This window comes from Dermacentor silvarum, chromosome 1, assembly GCF_013339745.2.
Source record: "Dermacentor silvarum isolate Dsil-2018 chromosome 1, BIME_Dsil_1.4, whole genome shotgun sequence".
Lineage (NCBI taxonomy): Eukaryota > Metazoa > Arthropoda > Arachnida > Ixodida > Ixodidae > Dermacentor > Dermacentor silvarum.
The window spans coordinates 177,889,590-177,912,198 of NC_051154.1; the positions used below are offsets into that span (position 1 = coordinate 177,889,590).

At 44.3% G+C, this 22,609-nt stretch overlaps 1 long non-coding RNA gene across 1 annotated transcript in view; it reads right to left on the minus strand.

The window, feature by feature from the left end:
- Window positions 1–228: 228 nt before the first annotated feature.
- Window positions 229–22,609, minus strand: part of LOC125941001 (uncharacterized) — a 54,721-nt gene continuing 32,340 nt past the window's right edge. Inside the window, exons 2-3 of the long non-coding RNA XR_007464148.1 lie at window positions 10,099–10,123; window positions 229–287 (exon numbers count right to left, since the gene is read on the minus strand). This is a non-coding gene — a long non-coding RNA (uncharacterized LOC125941001). The remainder of the gene's footprint in view (window positions 288–10,098; window positions 10,124–22,609) is intronic.

The following is a 22,609-nucleotide window of genomic DNA, read 5'->3' on the forward strand; positions in this document are numbered from 1 at the left end:
GTGCCGAGCGGCCGAAGGAGCCAAATACGGAGCGGAACAAGAGTGATTACTAAGATTGCAAGATGTGGCCACGGATTGAAAAGAGTTGCTATGCACCACTGCTACATTTATAGGGCGCTGCCCTTTGCCGAATAAATGACATCGAAGTGGACTTCACTGCCTGTAGGGTTCCTCCAAGTCTTGCAATGATATAAGAAGCCCATTGGAATGTAGCTTACAAATACTCACTTGAACTAGTGTCACTGACGCACTTGAGGCCTCTCCTCCCCAAGAATCGGACAGTCTTCCTGCATGAAGAAACGCATAGGATGCAGCGCACTCTACTGGCTTTCAGGCAAGTAAATGAGCATATCTATGGAATATCAGCCGTCGTAATCTACAGCTTTTAATAAACTTAAACATTCTAGAAGCACCGGAAAACAGGCTGGTGTGGATTCACGATTTGTTTACGCAGCGTGACGCAACGGGAACAAAAGGAAGAACCAGGAAACTGACATGATATGAAACTACATATAGTCCAACCAACAGCTTATACCGCGTAGTACATGTTGTTGGATGATGTGGTGCGAGTTGTACAAGATGTTAATTTCACTGCAACATAGACGAAGACAAAGACGACGATGAAAAAGCGCACTGTGTCGCCATCGCCCTTGTTTTCCTCAATGTTGCAGTGTATATAACGCCGTTGTACGACCCACACTCTTGCGCTCTACCACCCACACAGCTGCGCTTGATGTCCTGCGTCTGTTCATAACTTCGTGTGGTTTATTATTATTTTTTGCAGACATATTTAAGCATCTGCAAACAACTAGCTCGCTGTCAGATTTTCAGATACTGTCTCAGATAATTAAAAACAGCCAATCGGATCGAGACCAAATTATAATTTTTTTGCAGACCAAGCTTAATATAGCAGTGGCCAACATCAAATTTTGCCTGATAATCGCCAATACAACCGGCAGTGAACAATATATCAGTAATTTTAGTTACTAACTTCAGGAGACATATAACTGCAGAGTAGAGCTTAGCCTGTACTGAAAACTTAATCTTTTGCTAGAACCTTTCTGCCTATAGCACCACTTTCGAGAAATAGGGACTCAAAAACGTGCCGTGAAATGCACTGCTGCTCCTGTTCAGCGTTTTACACACAGTGCGGAAACATTACCTGAAATAAGCGAGCGTCTTTATCGAGCTGCGATCTCCCTTGCTTCACGTTCCCATGGCAGCGAGCCTGGAACAGTTACATCACTCTGGATGCCTCCTAGGAGTGTGACAGCTTTTCATTCTCGGCTGATAACTCTTCAAAAATGCCTTATGAACTTTTGGCAAGACCGGAAGCGATTATAAATCTTTGGACGACGCAGCTTCAAGTCGCTCATTAGGATCGATCGTCTTTTTGAATAAAATTCGTCTGCTTTTTTATTTATTTATTTATTTATTTATTTATTTATTTATTTATTTATTTATTTATTTATTTATTTATTTATGCTAATTTGAGTCATCTTGAAATTTGCGGCACTGTGTTAAAACCAGTCTTGAGAAAATTATGTGATCTTCACTATTTTTAGAGAATTTTAAATACATTTTCTGAAACACCTTGTATTATCGAATGCGGCCGGCAAATAATAAACAAAAGAAGTGCTTATGGACAAAAAGCTTTGCGAATTAGGCCTGAGTGACCAAATACACAAATCGTTTCACTTTAGAACTCGACAATGTCGTTTTTCTTGTGAGTAGTATTTTTCATTGGTCTGCCGTGTTTGTCACTAGTTTGTTCGGATTATATTTGACTGGTGCCTATTTTTTTTTTTACGAATAGAACTAGCATGCGCACTGCTTCGTCAGTGTGCGCCCACTTGGTTCCACCAGAAAATAAAAAAGGGAATATGTGCTCAGCTGGATTTTCACGTAAACAATATATTAGAACTGTATAAAGAAGTGTCCATAATTCAGCGACTTCTCGCGTACAAAGTTCTTTGTAGGTATGACTTAGTGTTAATCGGTTTTTGATCCATCGTTACCGTCACCATATCTCTGTTGGTAGCAGAGTGAGGAATTGATCGCGTGAAGATTTTTTTTTTCAAAGGATTCCCATTGAAAGCCTGAGCAGGTCTATGAAAGGCAGGTCCATCAACAATGTGGTATTTTTTAGCAGACTTTTACACATTACAGGAAAAAGTAACCCAGTCTAATGACAATTACTTCTTTCTAAAATATAATTAATTACAGTTACCAAAAGCTGCCCCACAAAAGTGTCTGAGAAATTACTAAAAAGTCATCTATTTCTTTTACGTCACTTTCCTCCCAAATCTTCTGAACCATGCACAAATACAGTAAGTAGAACGAGGTGGCCTGAATCGATTATTGCGTCCTCCACAGCCCTTCACACGATGTTTATCTTCACTAACAACTGCTTTTCCAAATTTCCTTCGGTTATCTTGCCTCATTTTCTTGTGATGACATATGCAGCGACACTAAAAGCTTGCTCGACGTGCGCTCTGGAGAGAGGGGCTGTGTTGCAACGTGGGAAAATATGGCGCACAAAATTGTGGTTACTAAATGCAGCGATGCTCGAGTCTGGGTCCTTAATGAAGCGCGGCGCTTTATTGTTGCTGGGGCTCGGACAAGATGCTCCCGGTAGGCTTACTGAAAATCTGGAGAAAGAAATTTCGTGGCCTTTCAAAACATCCGTAGGTGGTCCCCTGGCATCAACGTTTGAACTGGGCATCGCTATCGAGCCGTAACAGCGCCGGTTTGGTTTGCCACCGAAAGGATGGTGCAGCGTTAAAATTGGGAAACAAAAGTTCAGCGCCCTCGCTTCACTGTCCGAACCGGCACATTCGCGAGGCTGCTGCATGACACGACCACGGGCATTCTATTGTAGTTCTCACCAAATTGGAATTGTCAAAGTTGTCTCTCCTCTTACAACTTGTCTCGTCAGTAAGGTAACTGATTACGTATACGTGGTTACTGAAAATGTAATTGAATTACAGTGTATTATCAATCAATTACAAAGCTACAAAAAACGTGATTGCCAGTAATTAATTACTTGCAATTCGTACGTACAAGTCTGTAAACTTTAAGGGAGGCTTTTCATTCACGCTATTTTAAAGGGATATATGCTGAATAAAAAAAAAAGAAGCAGTTAGCTTTCGCGAAAAAAAAATAGATTAGCCCAGCAGGTAGCAACTATTTTCTTTATTTTTGAGATGACTGCCTTATTCATCAGCCCGCGCTGGCATGCGTAGCTAAGGCGAGCCGCGTGCATAAGAGGTGTCCTCTGTTAAAGCCCATTTTGCTACCTTGGCCCCCTCTCGGTGTGCTGTTCTGTTCTCTGGCATACCAACTGCTCAGAACTATTTTCTCCTCATGCTCGTCTTGTCACGAAATGAAAGCAGTTCTGCCGTAGCCGCTGCAAACTTTTGCAGCGTTGATCACCTGGGCAGGTCGCCTACGCAGTGATAGCCAGCGCTTTCGAAGCTCCACACTACTGCTGCGAACGAAGACTGCTACCATTCTTGGCAAACTTGAGCGAAATCCCATTTCAAAGGCAACCAGATAGGTTGCGATGGGTGCAAAGTTCAGACCCGTATGATCAGCAGTGTTTCGCGTTCTAACGAAAGAAATATCTGCACGATTTATCTCGTTCAACGATAATTATTCTTAGGTTTTCTTTGTCATTACTCGTTGTTTAGAATGAGTACAATTAATGCACAGGCACAACGGCCAGAGCAAAACTGAACTACAGCTACGGCAAGCTTGTCGTCTAAGCAACTGATCCCAGACGATGGTCATGGGCAGTTAGACGGCGGTCCCTCCCGGTCGATACGGGCTGGCTTGATGTCAACGCTCTCTGGCCCTCAGTAGAACGGTCAGTGGAAGAATGCATAAATTATTCGTCTACTGCTCCTTTGTGTCTCAAGATAGCGTCGTTCTCATTTGTGTACGAAGGAACAGCTTTCATTTACGTTACAAACGCCAGCGACGAAATGTCTATTCAGTATACCTTAACCTCGTAATACATTATATCTCACCTCTTCCTTAATGTGATTTTATTCAAGTGTAAACTAGCTGCATGTTCATGATACATTAAAGCCTATTTAGACTATCCACGTCAAAGCTGCAAATTTTTTTCCCTCTCAGATACGCCTACGGAGAGCTGTAGTCTTACGCAGGGTGCAAACTCAATGCGAAATAAGGTAGCAGTGCTGAAAAATGGAATTTATTGACCTAACATAGAAGACAGCTTTCATCCTTGCCAATGAGATGTCATTTGGTACCGAGGCGGCAACAACCTGCATTGTGGATAAGGCTCAGTCTCCCCGAGTGCGTCGCACTGAGTGCGCGCGCGCGCGCGCGTTTGTGTGTGTGTGTGTGTGTGTGTGTGTGTGTGTGTGTGTGTGTGTGTGTGTGTGTGTGTGTGTGTGTGTGTGTGTGTGTGTGTGTGTGTGTGTGCGTGTGCGTGTGCGTGTGCGTGTGCGTGTGCGTGTGTGTGTGTGTGTGTGTGTGTGTGTGTGTGTGTGTGTGTGTGTGTGTAACACACATAATACGTTCACACACAGTAAGTAAGTGAGTGTGTGTGTGTGTGAACGTGCGTTTGTGGCCGGCAGTGAATGCAGGTAGCGATGCCTGTGTGAATTAGCTGATCGTAAGAGCGTGTCTAGGAAGTCAGCGTCTAGAAAATAGGGCACAGGGAGAGCAGTGGGGTGAAATAACCGAAGCGTCTCACAACATAGCATGGGGATCATAGCTGGCGCCGGGCCGAAGTGCAAAAGTTTGTTGGTGCTTAGGATTGTATCGCTAACTGTCTGAAATTTTTTTCACGGGTACTCATGTTCGTAATTACTTTCCCGACAGACGGGACTATGTACCATCACGCTTGTTCGTTTTTCCTCTGCCACCCTTACGCAGCTGCGCAGATCATGCCTCTATGCTTCAGCGCCCTGCCACGTTGACCACCAGCGCGTGACGCCCCACAATGATTACTCAAAGCCGTGATCGCACGGACTCATCTCGGATCCGTCGGCGTGGAGAAAAAGGGAGAGCGAAGGCGCGCCTAACTCAGACGGCGCGCTCGGTAATGTACTCGCTAATGACCAGGCACGAGGGCGCTTAGCCGCAGAACGTTGTTACCATCTTCAACTCGTCCCAGCACGCACACACGCAGCAGCCTTACTCCTCTCCGCTATACAGAGTGGCACAAGTGTGTTGCAACAATGACAGAGTGAAACAGAATGTTCGTGCGTTTCTTGTTCTTCTATAATTTTTAAGGTTCTGGCAATGGTTTTAACTGACACTGTATACAAACCGGAGAGCGTGGGGCTCATTGAGATAGGTAGGCGCTTCTGCACAAGGCGTCTGTGACAATGAGCCCTTCTGCTGTCCTGAAATCATTTTCAAACAACTCTAAAAGGCCCCGTATCAAATTACCTCTTGTCTTACTTTGCTTACTCTTCGTCTTCATATACTTACGGTCCAAAAAACCAGGGTCAGCGCTGAATAGACTGATCTAAGAACAATAAATTCAACTTACAAAGCTAAACGGGCTAATTAAATCGAATTCCCCGCGTGACGAATTCATACTGTGTAATCTTATAGATAGTGATTTTTCGCAAGTAACTCTGCCTAGTTTTCTTCTTTTCGTCTTGTATGACACAATATACGCTCGCGAGAAAGAAATTACTTTTCGTGGCATTACATTACAACGCTACCTTTGGGGCTGTATAGAAAGGTAAATTTCCCACTTTTTACCACCTCTTCAGTTAACGGTGGAATCACGCCACCTCATGACTTATACATGTATTGTACAGGCCCCACTATAGGGCTTAGAAATATGACCCGTATAGTACAGCGCGGATAGACACTATTTTCACCATGAAATTTGAATCCCCTTTCGTTGATTATGCGGCAGCGCAGGTTGTTTGCTCGCACTGAGAACAGCCACAACTAAAGAGCACTTGTGTCGTGATGCGACCTGCCTCGTGAAACTGCATAGGTCTTTAGGAAAGAATGTTAATTTTAATGAGGTTGCCAATCGTGCTTTTAGAAGTATAGGCGCTTGCTCCCACTTTAATGACTTTTAGCGCATCTCTTGCGAACTTGTCCGAATTTGCTTCTCACCTTTTGTGGTTAAGCAATCGCCATTTCCTAACTTCCTATTGGATGAGCTGAACGTCACCAAGCTTTTTTTAAACAGTCTTTACCCGGATCATAAGTTGCTTGCTTGCTTAAAATGTTTATTTCGCACTTTGAATACGATCATCACTTGGCATTGACCGCACGGATAAAACGGCAAAGAGGTGGAGCGTATGGATTAGGGGTCCCAAAGATTATGAGCTAAGTCATTCATGCATACATACACTAGCACGCTTTCAGGGAATGCTTCTTGGCTGTCCCGTTTTGTTTGATAGATTTCATAGTCGTATTATCACGTGAGCACACGTCGCTTTGTTTTTTGCCTCATGCGCAATGAAATGGACTGGTTCAATGGCTAATGCTTCTAATCATTGGGTGGCCACGAGGACTCGCCGTGAAAGCGTTTAATTCATTCACTGTGAAAGTGTTTAATGCAGTAAGCAGTGTCCCTGGCCACCCCAAGAAAACATTGCCTTTCTGGAGTATTGGTGCGCAAAAAACAAGGTCGCTCTGCAAGTGTCGAAAACAAAAGTTTTACTTGCACGCTGAAAACTGACGAAATTTGCTTCTCACGCGATGTCAACGGCGTTCTTCTACCGAGAGTGCAGAAAACTAGTTACTTTGGCGTGTGTTTGGAGAGGAAGCTGAGCTCCTGCCACCTCCTCCCCCCCCCCCCTCCCTTTTCAGCGCACAAGGAGACGCATACGTCGCACTCTTGCCATTGTGTTCCCGGCATCGCAAGCAACCTAAACCTACTATACCGTACGAAATGTGTAGCATTAAATATTTTTAAACACTAGTTAACAGTTCGCGGCTCGATTTCACTTTCGCGAAACACTGTCTGTATTAAATTTGCAGCGGTGATGGCGTACGATGAACTGGTGGCCACGCGGATGAGGACGTTCATGCTATTTGCTTTAGTGTCCGCGACACGGTTCTGACAGGCGCCGTTTGATAAGCGCAGGACCATGAGATTGAAAATGATCGTGCACCAACAGGCAGTTTGCCAACGCGAGCACCAATAGCTCTTCAGAGATTTGTCCTTTTTCTAACCCCTATTTCCCTACCCCAGTACAGGGTAGCAAACCAGATCCTAACATCTGGTTAACATCCCTGCCTTCCTCACCATCTGTCTCTTGAAGGGAATAACGTAGAGTATATAGTTATCGTGAGCTGACTTATGTAATACTAATTATAGGGTATACTAATACTAATATAGGGTAATACTAATCATAGGGATTCGTGTTGATTTTAAGAGTTTCTTTATATACTTGTTTTACTCAACTCGGATTTCATGCTCTGTCTGTGACCTCACCTCGTTTGATTTTAAGACCTCACTTCGTGTGCATTTTTGCGGCATTTATTATGTTCAATGCTGGTGTGTTCAAGTATTGTCATGAATCTTTTTTTTCTCTGTTTAATAAAAAAATATTCACTTTATGTGAAAAGAAGTAGCTGCCGCGACTTTAAGCGCCAGCATGTCCGGAAAATCAGTTGTTAGTATTTTTCTCGGCAACGCATTACAACGGCGGCTGACGTAGGTGTATCTGATTTTCAAACATTACCGAACTAAGATTTGCTAGTTAACCTTTTAAATAAACCCTCTAGGACCCATGTTGCATGTACGAAATTAAAGGCGGTCAGTGTTGGTGGCACCCCCCGAACACATAGTAATAATCTTTATAATAGAACCAGTTACCGGGGCTGTTCGAATATCAAAATATGCTAATCCATTCTAATAAGAATGTTCGAGAAAAGCGCGATTGGAATATCGAATGAAATACCGAATATTTTCTCATTTTGAAACAAAGTGAAATATAGAAGTTATCTGCAGTTTGTTTGGTAATAAAGGAATGAGGCTTATTTACATAATCGGACACATGCAATGATACATGCAATCAGCCGTTCAGAGCTTAACATCCGGTCAACCGGGAAGCTTGTGAATGAGACACAACTGGGAGGTGTACGCATGTGATGCACCATCATAATGATCGACAGTATTGAAACACCGGAACAGCGCGTCACAAGATTCACGTGGAGAGCTGTAGTAGTTCTGAGAGAAAACTATAATACTTTATCACCGCACATCGTCTTAAACGGATGCAAACGTGTGAGATTGCTAAAATAACAAATTCATTCGCCTAACTTCAGAAAAAAAGATCGTCAGCTGCATAAAGGTGACGCATACTTATTGAATGACTGGAGATTATTCTGCAAAAGTTAGCTGTGTTCTATGCGTTTGCTGAGCAACTGGTACTTCGATGCAGCAACTTCAGTTTCAGTGCAGCAGAATCATTCGGATCTGTCAGCACTTTCTCTTTGCGGACTCCAACAAGTATTGTTATTATTCCTCATGTTCGAACAATAACGAATATCGGCCAACTTCGAAAATGAACTCTCGAATCGAATGTGAATCAAATGGCAAGAATAGAATAGAATTCTGGGGTTTTACGTGCCACAACCACGATTTGATTATGAGGCACGCCTTAGTGGGGGACTTCGGATTAATTTTGACCGTTAGGGGATCCTTAATGTGCCCCCAATGCACTGGGCATAGTCGTTTTTGCATTTCGCCTCCATATCAGATAGCAAGGATTATTCGATTCGCATTCGGAATTTTGAATATCCACACACCCATATATTTTGAGACATATCTCTTACCCAAACTTGCGAAGAAATGAATTGGCACTGCAGTTCAGGTTTTTCCAAACAACCTCTCTCGCGCAATGTGGGACAAAACCAAGTGAAACACAAATTAATGGTAGCGCTTAGCATATTCATTTCAGGGCACAGTGTTGGAGGGGTAGGAGTGCCGATGCTGCATCTTGTGCTCAGTGGCTTACATTATTCAATTATGGGGTTTTGCGTACCAAAACCACGATCTGATTATGGGGCACACCAGTAGTGTGGGACTTCGGAAATTTGGACCACCTGGGGTTCTTTACCGTGCACCTAAATCTAAGTACACGGGTATTTTCGCATTTCGCCCCCATCGAAATGCGGCCGCCGTGGCCGGGACTCGATCCCGTGACCTCGTGCTCAGCAGCCCAACACCATAGCCACTAAGCTACCACGGCGGGTTCGGTGGCTTACATGAACTCGGCTTACGCCCTGTTTTACCTCGATGAGCGCTTGGTCTCGTTCACCTGTCTCGCGCTGCGCTTCACAACAATGGCGCCCTGAATGACATGGACACAGATTTTATGTCTCTTCAGCTCATGTGAAAGGTGGCGCTCGGGTGGAGCAATTGCGGGCAAATCTCACAAGAATAGATCCACATGCAGCCATCATCATCATCATAATCATCATCGTAATCATCATCATCATCATCATCACGCAGTGATCTTACCAAGGAGGATTTAAAAAATGCTGGAGTGGAGCTGCCGTCTCAGAAGTGAAGCCGGACAGCCGTCATCTTACCAGAGGCAAGCAATAACGTTAGGAAATAGCGGGGAATATACCAAGCACTTTCTTCCCACTCCGTGCTGTTTTTAGGTGGATAATTTAGCCGTGCAGATATCGTTGGACGTCTTTCTTTCTGTCACTGGTTTCAGAAGAAAGCCTTAAGTTATTTTCAAATTTTATGGCACATCATGATATTAATACACAGCCAAAGGTAATATTTTAAGCGAAAGGTTCGAGCTTTTAATTTCAAATTAGCCTAGCATTTGCAATAACTGACCAAATGGACGTGCGCTGCTAGCAGATTTCAGCTGTCACGGCCTTCTTTCAGAGTAGAAGTATAGGCAAACTGTGGCTTCACCTGTGCTGGTAAGAAACTGCGGGGGCTGCCACTCCAGCATTTTTTTTTTAAACCTCCTTGGATCTTACTAAGTAGACGTGCCTCGAGCACTGACAAACTTCGATTCCGCTAAGGCAACATATATGTGTCATAATGTAAATAATTTTAAAAGTTGATTAGCAAATCTTATATAAAAATTTAGTAACTACCAGACATTTACTTACGTGGGCAGCCGCTGGTAATGCGCTGCTGAAAATTAAAAAAAAAACGTTAGTATTTTCATTGCACTGTAAGCAAAAATTATGACGTCCTATTTGATGGGCGTGGCATTGTTCTGTGATATAATAAGCCCCCATGATTCATTTATTTTCATAATACAAAATTATGAAGCATGTTCTTTATGCGTATATTGCCCTGAATGAAGAGTTCATCTACATGCTTGCTTGAGCAGTCAATGATTTATTGAACAAGAAGTGTCGAACTGAATTCACGAACATTTTCGTTCGGAAGAACTGTTTGTCATTGTTTCGCCGCCTTCGCTTATAATATCAACGCGAAAACTATTGGCCGACGCTTAATTCTTACGGACCTATCTGGCGTACGAACTACTTTTGAGTAGGGTTACTTGGTTCTTTTTCAGACTTTATCCTTATAGACATCCCCAATGCAGGGCATTGTGAGCACATAGCATGCATCTGCGTTTGCATTGGTACTATTTCGTTTCCCACCTGATGTTTATAACCACTTATTTCCCCTCCCGGATTGAGGGCAGCAATACGCGTGCCAGTCCTGGTTAGCCTGCTAGCCTTTCCTTCGCGATCATGAGCTTACCTTGTTGCAATCAATCGTGCATTATTTCTAATTTTAATTGTTCCCGTAACAAGAACAGCAGGTTATGCCTGGTACATTAATAAAACTGATTGAACGGTTCACTGAGTGATTGAACAATTGCTTGATTTATTGCTTGATAAGCAAACTATCGGCTGAATTAAAACACCGAAGTCCCACAAACATTCGTGCTTCACTTATTCCATGATGTCTCTATCCGCATGCTTTTAGCTTCGGCATGCCGGCACATCAAGAGGTTTGTAATTTTCTCGAGGCACATAACTTTGCTCTCACTTTTGCTATTCCCAACCAACAATCGATGGAATGCTCACACAAGTAATGGTATAGCCAGCCGCACCCTTCTGCGAACCAGAAAACACCATTTACTCCATGCGGAGACCTAAACATGTACAGGTGAACAAATAAGAAATAATATTACAACAGAGAGAGATGCTTTCAGGATGAATGCCATCACAGCGCGGAGATGAGTCGTAGGCTCGCCAGAAGAAGGGAGCCACCTTAAAGAGGAGCGGATGTAGACTGTTTTCGTAACCCCGTCCCGGTATTCTGCCCCAGCAGTGAGGTCCGCCCGCCAGCGAGCCACACGGGCCGGCGATCTTTTCGGATTCGCGTCCCCGTCATTCCGGCATGAATCTCAGCCACCTGGGGAGCACGCAGAAGGCGGAGAAAATGCCGCTCTTATCACCTATCGTGGCTCCCCGCAATCCGGCGCATTGTAGGACTTGCCAAGCCCGGGCTGTTCGCTGACGGGGGGGGGCTCGAGCCGCATCGCCGCCGAATCGATGCGTGGCCGGGCCCCTCGTGCCTGCTCTTCGTTTCCCGGCGGTGAACACGTCAGACGTTTCGACAGTTGCGAGGAGCGATAAAACCGCTCGCTCCCAGCACGGCAGCCTCACAAGTCCCTCAACCAACGAACGTATAAATTGGAAATGCCGAGAAATAAAAATGATAGAAACACGGGCAGCTACGCGTCAATTCTACGCAGCAGGCTCGTCATCACGACAGCAAGCAGATACGAGGCATGCTATACGCACAACAATTGCTCTAAGTTCTGGCCGCTGCAGGTAATAAAGTAAGCAATACAAACAATGTTGGGTAATGTGAACATGTTCACTTTCCAAGTCGAGTACCATTTTTCGAACTCGGGAAAGAAAGGAGAAGTATGCTTTGAACAGAAAATCGGACGAGTTTGTAGGTTTCCGTCTTCTTAAGTATAAAGGGTGAGGACGACAGGGCAAAACGAAAGAGTTCGTTTTATGCCACGCTGTGATGACAAGATGAAAAAGAGAGAGCTCCGTAGTGCTTGAAGTTTTATCTAACCGTCTGTCATCTAAGCGGTAGAGTAAATAGCACAGAGAAAAGCTAGTTGGCCTTTGAAGTATATAAGAGCAGTAGGAGAGAAGGTGCGCTATTTGAAGCCAAATTTACACCAATTACCGCCGGAGTTGCAGGGGGAACTAAAATTGGTCGCATTCATTTGCTAAATTTTGGGATGAAAAGGGGGGAGGGGGGGAGAGAGAGGCTATATGCTATGTTCTGCCTGCAATAATGACTTCTGTGTTTCTTGCTAGCGATCATGCAATTTTTGAAAATCCAGGCGATAGATCCCCTTGCCTCCAGGCCCCTTCTACGCACACATTCGCTCTGTCGTTTCTCAGCAAGTTCATCGTGATAGGTCGTACAATGTTCGCAGGAGGTTTCCCCCCACTAACAGAATGAGAGAGAGAGAGAGAGAAAAGACATAAGGGAAAAGCAGGGAGGTTAACCAGGCTGAGCCCGGTAGGCTACCCTGCACTGGGGAAGGGGGAAAAGGGATTGAAAGAGGAGAAGGAAGAGAGAAGTTCACATCCTGCACAGTTACACAGTCAAGCGTTCATCGCTGAGTTTTGTAACAGGCGGTCATATAGGCCAGTGCACCTCAAAAAACGCAGCAGCGCCTTTGTAGTCCTGCAGATAGCAGACGCACGAGGCCACGGGTCCATGATCTTCTCCTCCGTAAAGTTCCTGTCGTCTAAGTGTGCCAAAGCCGTCCGCACGGCAATCCTCTCCTCTTCGTATCTGCGGCAGTCACATAAGAGATGTCTGGTGATTTCCTCAACACCACATGTGCTGCAGTTGGCACTGTCCGTCCTTCCAATTAGGAATGAATGGATCTTTGTAAAAGAAACTGCTATTCGCAGGCGGCACAGTGATATTTCTTCCTGTCGTTTAAAACCCGTTAAAAATTGTAATTGCATCTGTCAGTCCATGGCAAATATAGGCGCCGGTTGGTAAACTCTGGTGTATTCCATTTTCTTAGAGTTATAATATGGGCAAGATTTCTGAGGTGCCGCGCTGCATCCGTTCTTGACAATTGTATTGAGATTTTTTCACATTCGTCATGTGCCTCACGGGCAGCTTTGTCAGCACATTCATTGCCAGGGATGTTGCAGTGCCCAGGTAGCTACTGAAATACAATGTCGTGGCCTCTGACCACCACTTGTTGGTAGCGTTATCGTATCTCTGCAACCGATTGTTCATATGGGCTGGGGCGCAGAGCTGATAAGAGTGACTGTAGGGCTGCCTTTGTCACAGAATATAGCCCATTTATTTGGTGATTGTTCGTGCACATAAAGCACTGCGCTACGGAGGGCGGCAAGTTCAGACCCTGTCGATGTTGTGACGAAGCTGATCTTGATCTTCTTACAGAATGATGCCGACGGAATAACTACCACACCAGTAGAGCTGGTCAGAGTCGAAAAGCCATCTGTATAACTGTGAATTCGATCAGAGTAGGAATCATGCAGCAGATATAGAGCAGCTTGATTCAGGGCACAAGTAGGCAAGTCGGACTTCTTTGGAACTCCTGGAATAGAGAGCCGCACTTGTGGCTGCCGGAGACACCACAAAGGACAAGGTGGTCTTGCTGCAGGCGTGAAGTCTGATGGAAGAGAAGATCGATAGGAGGTTACAATGCCTGAAAAAGTTGTATCTGGTCTACTTTCAGAGAGAGAATCAAGGCGTTGAGGTTGTAGTCGGCAAAGGTCTCGAAGGTGATTTCGAAGGGTGTCTGTGGCGACATACGTTTTGACGGGATGTTCCCTGGCGATGGCAATTGTTGCGGCTGTTGAAGCGCGTCGCGGTAGGCCAAGGCAAGTTCTAAGTGCTTGAGCTTGCATGCTATCAAGCACTCTGAGGTTTGTCCTCCGGGCCCTTGCCAACACTGGAGTGCTGTAACGCAAGAAAGCCATGAAGAACGCTTTGTATAGCTGCAGAATAGAACGCACCGACGATCCCCATGCTTTTCCGGCGATGGCTTTGAAGAGGTAACTGATCGAGATGAGTCTCTTCCTTAGGTAGGATACATGTGGGCTCCAGGAGAGGTCGCGGTCGACAGTGATCCCTAAAAATCGATGTTTTTTTATAGAAGATAGTCTGACCACTGGGATAGACACAGGGTATTCAGCTATCTATTTTTGCGTGAAGGCGACTAATGCGCATTTTTTAGTTGAAGCGCCGAGGCCTTGTCTCTGAAGATAAGTAGAGGTAATCGTTGCAGCCTTTTGTAACCTTGCGCTAACTTTAAGGCGAGTTATTCCGGAAGTCCAGAGGCAGATGTCATCTGCGTTAATTGACAGACTGACAGACTGTGGCGGGGATTCCGCCAGCCCAATCAGAGCCAGGTTGAACAAAACTGGGCTTAAAACGCCACCTTGTGGAACCCCATGGCTGGTGTAGTGGTCGGTAGTTTGACCATCCTCGGTGAATACAAAGAAGCTCCTTTGGGTCAGGTAGCTCCGAATCCACCGTAAAATGCGGCCTCCGATTTCAGCAGCCACGAGCTCGTCAAGGATTGCTTTATGGAAGACATTATCATAAGCGCCCCCCTTACGTCTAAAAATAACGCTACAGAGAGGTGTTTGGATGATTTCTGTTGTTGAATCGAAGACACAAGATCAATGACGTTGTCAACCGACGAATGACCAGGTCGAAAACCTGTCATCGTGTCTGGATAAACATTGTAATGTTCAAAAAACCACTCGAGGCGCGTGAGGATCATCCTTTCCATCAACTTGCCAACGCAGCTGGGGAGGGCAATAGGTCGATAGGACTTCAGTTCAAGGGGAGACTTTCCTTGCTTTAAGATTGGTACAAGACGGCTACGCTTCCACTCAGAGAGAACAACACCGTCACTCCATGAGAGATTGAGATGATGCAGCAGCATGCATCTCTCGTGCTTCATGGTCAAGGTAGCGGAGAGCAGCATTCACTGAGAAGCCTAGGGTTATTGGCAGTTATAAGTTGCACGTTGTTCAATGTCTTTATGAGGGGAAGTCAGGTTGCGAGTCTCAGCTGGCCTGATGGCGGGACAGACATTTGTCACGACTCTGACGAGCCGTGACTCGAGATTTCTTTCATAAAATTTGGACGGTCTCTCAAAATCCAGGACGGTTGCAACGCTATGCCGCTTTTATGGTTATTCGGACCGGGGTAAATGATGATCTCCATCAGCCTGAAAAATAACGCTGCAGGACAAACACCTCTCCAACATTCTTCAGTGGCCCTCGTCCTGCGTTAGCCAGCTCTATCCTATGCCTGAAAATTTCCTAATCTTCTTAATCTATTTGTTCAGATCCCGTCTGGGCATATTTAGTCGCGCAGAAGCTTGCACCGTTTTTCTTGTGGCTCATATTATGTATAATTTGTGTCACGGCTGAGATTGCAAGTGCTACTTTGAGCTTTTACCATATTTATTTGGAGCTGGTGGTGTGAGGACATCCGAGAGAGAGAGAGAGAGAATAAACTTTAATCAAAAGAGCACGCGAGCGTAGGTAGCTCCTCCGCTCTGCAGTGGGTGGTCCCCTCTGTCCAGGAGTCCAGCGGCCTAAGCTGCCCTTCTCGCTCGGTTGACCAGGTTGAGCTGGTCCGTCGAGTTGGACGTGATATCATTTTCGCTCCTGTTGAGTGTGGCGCTCTTGGGCTTCATCACCTCACCAAACAACTTGTTCGGCGTTAATTTTTTTATGTTCAGGTTCTTTTGTTGGGTGAAATATTGCACATTTATTTAATCTGATGACCTTCTCGAATTACTCGCGTAGTATACCGTTAACGATGTAAGATAAGCACCTTATTTTGTTATTTTTGTTTTGTATTTGTTCGTAAAGTATTAGTTGAAACGGCTCATCTTCTGAAGTTTCGTTTTTGCTAGGGCTGGTCGATTGTTCGAGTAGCAACCTTTGGATTAACTGATTAATGCTTTATTTGTGTTTAATTTTTTATCGCTCGAAATCTGTTGTGAGCACATCAGCAAAAGCAGGCAAGCGTCGGCACTGACGTCCACGCTTCACTTGCTCAAAGAGAAAGCAAGCAAACTACAGATTGAGCTGCAATGTTCCGACTAGACTGTGCGTGTAGGTCTGTCTGGACAAATGCCATCCATGCTCGCTGCACTCCGAGCCTGCGGAGGGAAAATGCAGTCGCTGGAAGCCCTTGTAACTGCACGGGAATTAACCGAAGTGCTGACGTTGTTTTAATAAGACTCGCGCGTCGTCTAATGACACTGCCGTAGACCGTTAACAAGCTTCTTAGACTGCGCAGCTTCAATTCGGCCAGCCCGACGTATTAATAAAGGCCACGCTGACATATTTTTCAAGTGAACTCTTCATTTGTGGCGCGGTTTAGTTTTTCTTGGAAGTGTGCCATGTGCTTAACTCAGCAGTATGAATTTTTAAGCTTACGTTCATAAATCAACAAATCCGATAAAACAAATTATTCATCGATTATAATATTTGATTATTATTCGGCTGAAATAGTTTGTAGACACAAGATTTACCTTGAGAAGGGAAGGAGAGGGGCGGGAGAGGGGCTCATATAGATTTTCACTGCTACCCGCAAAGCAATCTATGATGCATTGGTGGATGGACTTTGTTTGATTCCAATCCAACATGCTTCTTATGTGCAATTTCGTTGTCAAGGTATGCTTAAGCGAGGTTGTGCATTTTTCTTGGGACACAAATATTCTCCATTATTATGCGTTCAGCAACGCTTTGACTTAAGGTATGGCTTGAGGCAAGGGGTTGTATGATAGAATAGGGGTTGTTTGGTAACTGCTTGACATAGTGTCCGGACGCCGTGTTCTTTGGAGAAATTTTACAGAAGGCACTGAAGAAAGACATGGGCACAATGCCATACTCGATTCCATTTCTCCCTTTCAGTCGTCTTGGTAACCTGCCTTAAGTAATGATTGTGCTGCACGGTATCCATAGCCCCAAACACCATAGCCTCATGGTGCGATATACGCATGCTAAATTCTCTAGATCTACTACATCGTTTTAAAGTGAAGCTTCTTTGCCACAGCTGGACAGCTCTGGTGCAGTGTGTGGCATTAACAGCTATTCGCCCTGATAGGAAATGCCCTTAAAATAGATATAAAAACGGTGCTGCTAACCAATAGATGGGCAGCCGGTGTGTGTGCTGGCTTTTACTGTCAATATGTACCGCTTTTAAGGCGGAAGCCTTTAATGGCTCATTGTCAAGGTCATCTGCCGTTAGCAGAAACTGTCACAGCTTTCCAGCCACCTGATTGGTCTCCTATGTGTCGTGACGTCACTGTCGCTAGGCGCAGGTGTGCGCCTCCTGATTGGCTCGCGTCCGTGACGTCACTGTCTTCAGGTGCGGGTGTCGGGGTGGTTCGGCGCCGCGCGAGTCTGTAATTTCTTCGTCGTTGCTACAGTTGCTATAGCAACAGCGCCTGCTCGCCTATCCGTTTTGTCGTCTGCTCCACTCATGCCCTGACGCCTGTAGCGCGCATAGCTGACATAGCACCGCCATGGAAGACGCGTCTTCTCCTGATCCACAAACGGCGCTGCAACAGTTCCAGGCGGCCACGAACTGCATTAACAGACACTTTAGCGGGCAATGGTCTCAGGCTTCCGCCGTTTCACACTTTAGTCTCCGCAAAGTGTCTTCCGTTTTTTTGCCAAAAGTTCTCGCCAAACGGGTCGTTGATGTTGCGTACGTCGAGAATATCTGACTGTAATGTTCTGTCATTGATTGTTCGCGTATAGTACGTATTCTTGTATTCTTGTATGTGTCGTTCGCGTCATGCGGGGCAACATCATGAGAACTTACGAGCTTCAGGCAGATACACTTGTGGGATTTGCTCATTATTTCTAGCGAGAATAGTTCTACAAGTGTCCTGGCTTTTTTTTTCTTTTTCAGTTGTGTTGAACTGCATTGAATGTTGATTGAATCATATGAACGTATGGAGCTTACTCCCGTTTCTTCGCTTTATGCACCGCTGTGTGTAACTCGGCGCATGCATTTGTGAATATTTTGTATTAATAGTTCATGTAACGCGGGAAGACATCATGAGAACTTGCGAACTTCAGGCAGACACACTTGAGAGGTATGGACGTTATTTCTAACGAGAGTAGTTCTACAAAATTATCTTGCACTACTGCTTCGTGCTTTCTCGAAATTGTGGCTTATGCTGCATTGTTGTGTCATATTTGTCGCATTCACAGAAACGAAGTTCGCCAATGCAGTTGTTTAGACTAGAACATGTCTGATAGAGTTCGAGGAATACTGATAAAGAGGCTATGCTTTTAAAATTTATTTACCTGAAGGGAACTGGTAATTTTGTCCGTCTTATTATAAATCCCAACTTCAGTGTATCAATGAGAAGTAAAATATGTCCCTCATTGTAGATTAACCAAGAGTTCAGCGTAGCAATGTTTATCAACAAATATATCAGTGCATTCCTCACAGCATCAACTGCCTCACTTTCACCCATGAAGCGTGGTACCCTTCTTGCACATTGCTCTCTTTCATCGGGCTTGCTATGCGAGAGCTGAAATTTTACCATATTGCAGCTTATTTCAAAACACTTAATTAAAAAACTCAATTCTGGAGTTTTACGTGCCAAAAGCACAATTTGATTTTGAGGCACGTATTTCACTATTTTGAAAACATAGGCTTCAAGTTTCCTTTCTATTTGGTTTACCTTCTTCCAGAGCACCGCCTGGTATCGAACCAGGTCGGAGCACAATATCAATGTCAAAACTACCGGGTAAAAAAAATTGCCCGCCAATCCACCCTGTGAAGGTGGTTGGAAAGTGAATCTTTTTACGCCACCCTCACGGTGACTGCGGCGCACTTGATATTTCACACACTACAACGTAACTTTAACCACGGCCTTTATTATTATTTACTTCACAACAATGTTCACTACTGCTTTATGGTCGGTGTGATATACACTACTAGACTACCCCATAGTGGGGTAGTCTAGAAAATGAACCGAAGCAGTTACTAGGCTGGAAGGGTTTCGAATGACGTCAACCCTCTTTCAAGCAGCTGCATAAGTTTTGCAACAGCTGCAATCTAATCTTACGGACCGCGCCGAGCCTGTTTCCGTTGTTTGCCCGCAGCCCTTATCATCCATCATGTTGGCTCATCACTTTGAAGCTTGTTTTTTGTGGTTTTTCTTGCGAAAACGAGTGCTTAGTTGTACGCTGAATGCCTGAATTCAAGTAAGCTATACTGCTATACCTGCAATTGTTAGCGGTTCGTCGGGATCGTTTTTTGATTACAACGACGGACACGACAGAACCCTTGGCTGGTAGAGGTACAAAGCTTCGCTTTAAAACGTGCTATAGATTGAGCATCGAATCATAGAAGAAGACTGGGATATCTTGGAATGATTTTTTTTTCTACATCTACTTTTTTCTACTACCTTTGACGGTAGAAATTGAAGTGAACTGTCGAGTAGTGAGAGTGTGCCGCGCAAAAATTTTTGAGCTTGAGATCGTACACTCTGTGTTCAATTTCTGCCCCACCACTGAAGAGTGTGCATGGGCTGCACTAGTATTCAAAATATTGCCTTAAATGGCCCTTTGCTTCAACAGTGCCAGCAAGCTGTTTTGTGCAATAAACCAGTTACTTTCCACATTGGCACTTTTTCAGCAGCGTAGTTTTTGCCAGCATCATTTTTTCTGGTGCCAATGTCGCTCGCCAGTCTTCCAGAAAAAAAGTGCTTTATCATGGTTTCATTGCAGTATGTAAGTTGTACATACCAAAGTTGCTGTCCAGATTTCTTCATCGTGTACACTGAAGGCTGCTAAAAACGTAAAAATTACTGCGAAAGAAGAGCAATAAGCTGAGCCATTTTAGTACTACGCGTTTCCGACGCATTGGTAGACACATTACATGTCGTTCTAAATGTATACGAGAACTTAATTTGCCAATCAGGGATATCATTCTTTATTGATGCACCGTATCTTAACACTTGAGAATTGCCCTTGTTCATTATTTTTTCTATCGATTTGCCTCACTTATTTGTTTACATTGCTTCGCGTCTTCCTTCTTAAGCTACCGTGACTTCTAATAGACTTCAAATAAAGGCTAATATACTTTTATGTGGGCATCAGCTATTGCTTTGGTTTCATTGCCAGCCATATTTCTCAGCGTGTTGTCAATTTTTTTTTTTTTTGCTTCATATGAAATATATAACTAGTAAACTGTAAATTAAATGCTCGTAAAGCAGGACTCTGCAGCAAGGAAAATAGAAAACATTTTTCGAGTAAATGGTACGCTTCGATAATCATGAATAATAAATGTAGCACACTCGTTTTTATCTAAACACACCGTTCGAGAGTTTACAGGAGAACTGCTAAAATCACTAGATATGACAACATGTTGGAGTGCCGTGGACTCAAAGTACAGAAGCCAGCATTTTTACAGAAAATTGCTGCAAATATGACGGCGCTTTATTGCAGTGCTGTGGAATTAAAATGCGAACGTCACAGTTTTTTACGGAAAATAGTTGGCAGACGATGCTGCCGTGATAGGTACAATAGCGGACTTTTTTACAGTGACCTCATGGTACTTATAACTTGAATATTTGTAATAGTAAGCATGAACGAATGCCATACATTTTCCGGGAGGGCGTCTGCAACATGTGGGCGCTCGCGAGAATTCTGGGAGAACAAAGAATTTATATACAGCACGAAGTATAGATAAATTAAACGAAATTTTTCGTCCTCCCACTTCACACACGACTTGTCGCTTTTGTTTTTATCCACACCAGATAATCATTGCAATGCATTACGATTATTTTAAGAACATTTGCACCATAATAGGTAGAATTAAAATTTTAGTGAACATTGAATAATTCCAGGTAGTCAAAATAAGTTTCGAACCGTCCATTATGACGTCTCTCATTTTTACCAAGTCTTAAAACCCTTCTAGCGTTAAAACAAATCATTCGATCACGTAGTCACAGTTTAGGCAGGTGGGCAAAAACATTAAGACTGCTGATAATAAAGAAATCGATGGCTTTAAGCGGTGAATTTCTGCCACGAAATTGAAGTTTCACGGGAGCATTTGTTGTTGCTGCTGTTCTTTTCAACCTTTTCGACTTCACAATACAGCAGATCTTCAGAGATGCAACAATTTAGGTAACCCCTTCGATTTCACCAGCTCTATTTGTATTAAGGTATCTATACCGGCTGTCGGACAAGACTTTGCAGAGAAACCTATACTATATACAACTTGAAATTGAAGTGCGACAAAAAGTGATATCAACATTCCTACATCATTAAGACAACTGGTTTGGCACGTAAAACCCCAGAAAGAAAGAAGAAGATCATTAAGACAAGATGAATGATGAATGATGAAGGTGAATGGTGAAGATATGGCAGGCTGTACCCGCACTTTTGTACTACGTGTAAACTGATGGTGTAGCTTGCTTTAATTCTTGCGATCGTAGCTGTGTTTACTCTATGATGCAAGTTAGCAATTTCAATTCAATCTATTTACGAATGCTTTAATATAATCCCCAGCAAACCAATAAGAACTACGGCCATTTAAACGTATAGTTTCAAAAACAAATAACAATGCAGCTAGGGTCAATACGCAGTACCATTAGGAAGCCGATTATGCTCTATCTTGTACAAATGTATAGAACTCATGGCACATCGATGCCGACTGGCGGATTTCACTTTGTGCGCTCTGTTTTTCTGGTTGTACACTATTTTTCATTGCGTGGGATACTGGTGTGTTTGTTCGTATCTGCTGCTGCGGAGAGAACAATATATTATGGTCAGGACATAAAACGTAACAGCGCCTACCGACCAGTTTTTATTGTTTTTCAGCAACCGAAATAAACATACCGCGGTTCTTCACGAAGTCTTATACACTATGCAGTGTAGCGTTCTTATGTCGGGTATAGACTAGTATAGACTGCCGGTCACTTATAAAAACTAGAAGCACGTTTCCCGCGAGAGCAGTGCCAATCGCCCAATAGACGCAAAAACGCAGTCTACATACGTCTATGCTCGTACTTTGCGTGCAAGCCTAATAACCGGCCACGCCACGGCACAGTGTGCTTACATGTGCCGGTCAAAGACGCCCAATTATGTCAATGAACCACTTTTATACCACGACCATGGGTTTGGAGCAGAGCGCATTGGCGGCAGCACAAAAGGAAATGAGGTTTCATGCCGAAAGACCCCCATGCCTGGTCGAGTTTATCGACACCACTTTTGGGAATTAGGCGCCTTCGTTCGCCTAATGGAACGATGCAAAAGTTTTTCGACTGCTGCCGGCCAGTCCTCTGGTAGGGGCCTAACGATGTATAGCTCGTGAAAGCCGGAAGACGGTATGGAGGAAAGAGTGGCCCGGCAATGGTCGGCGAGCACCCCACCTTAATTTCCTCCGACTCCCTCCTCCCCTCATTTCACATTGCTTTCAGCGCTTGCTTTCGGGTGTCGCGTTCATTTGCTTTGCCGGCGTCGATGGTCGCTTTGAGCGGCGCTGCGCCTTGTGGTTCCGTCCTCTCATTCACGCTTAAAGCGTTTGACGTCAAGACGTACTCCTGTATGGATTAAATAGTGATGGCCGTGTTCA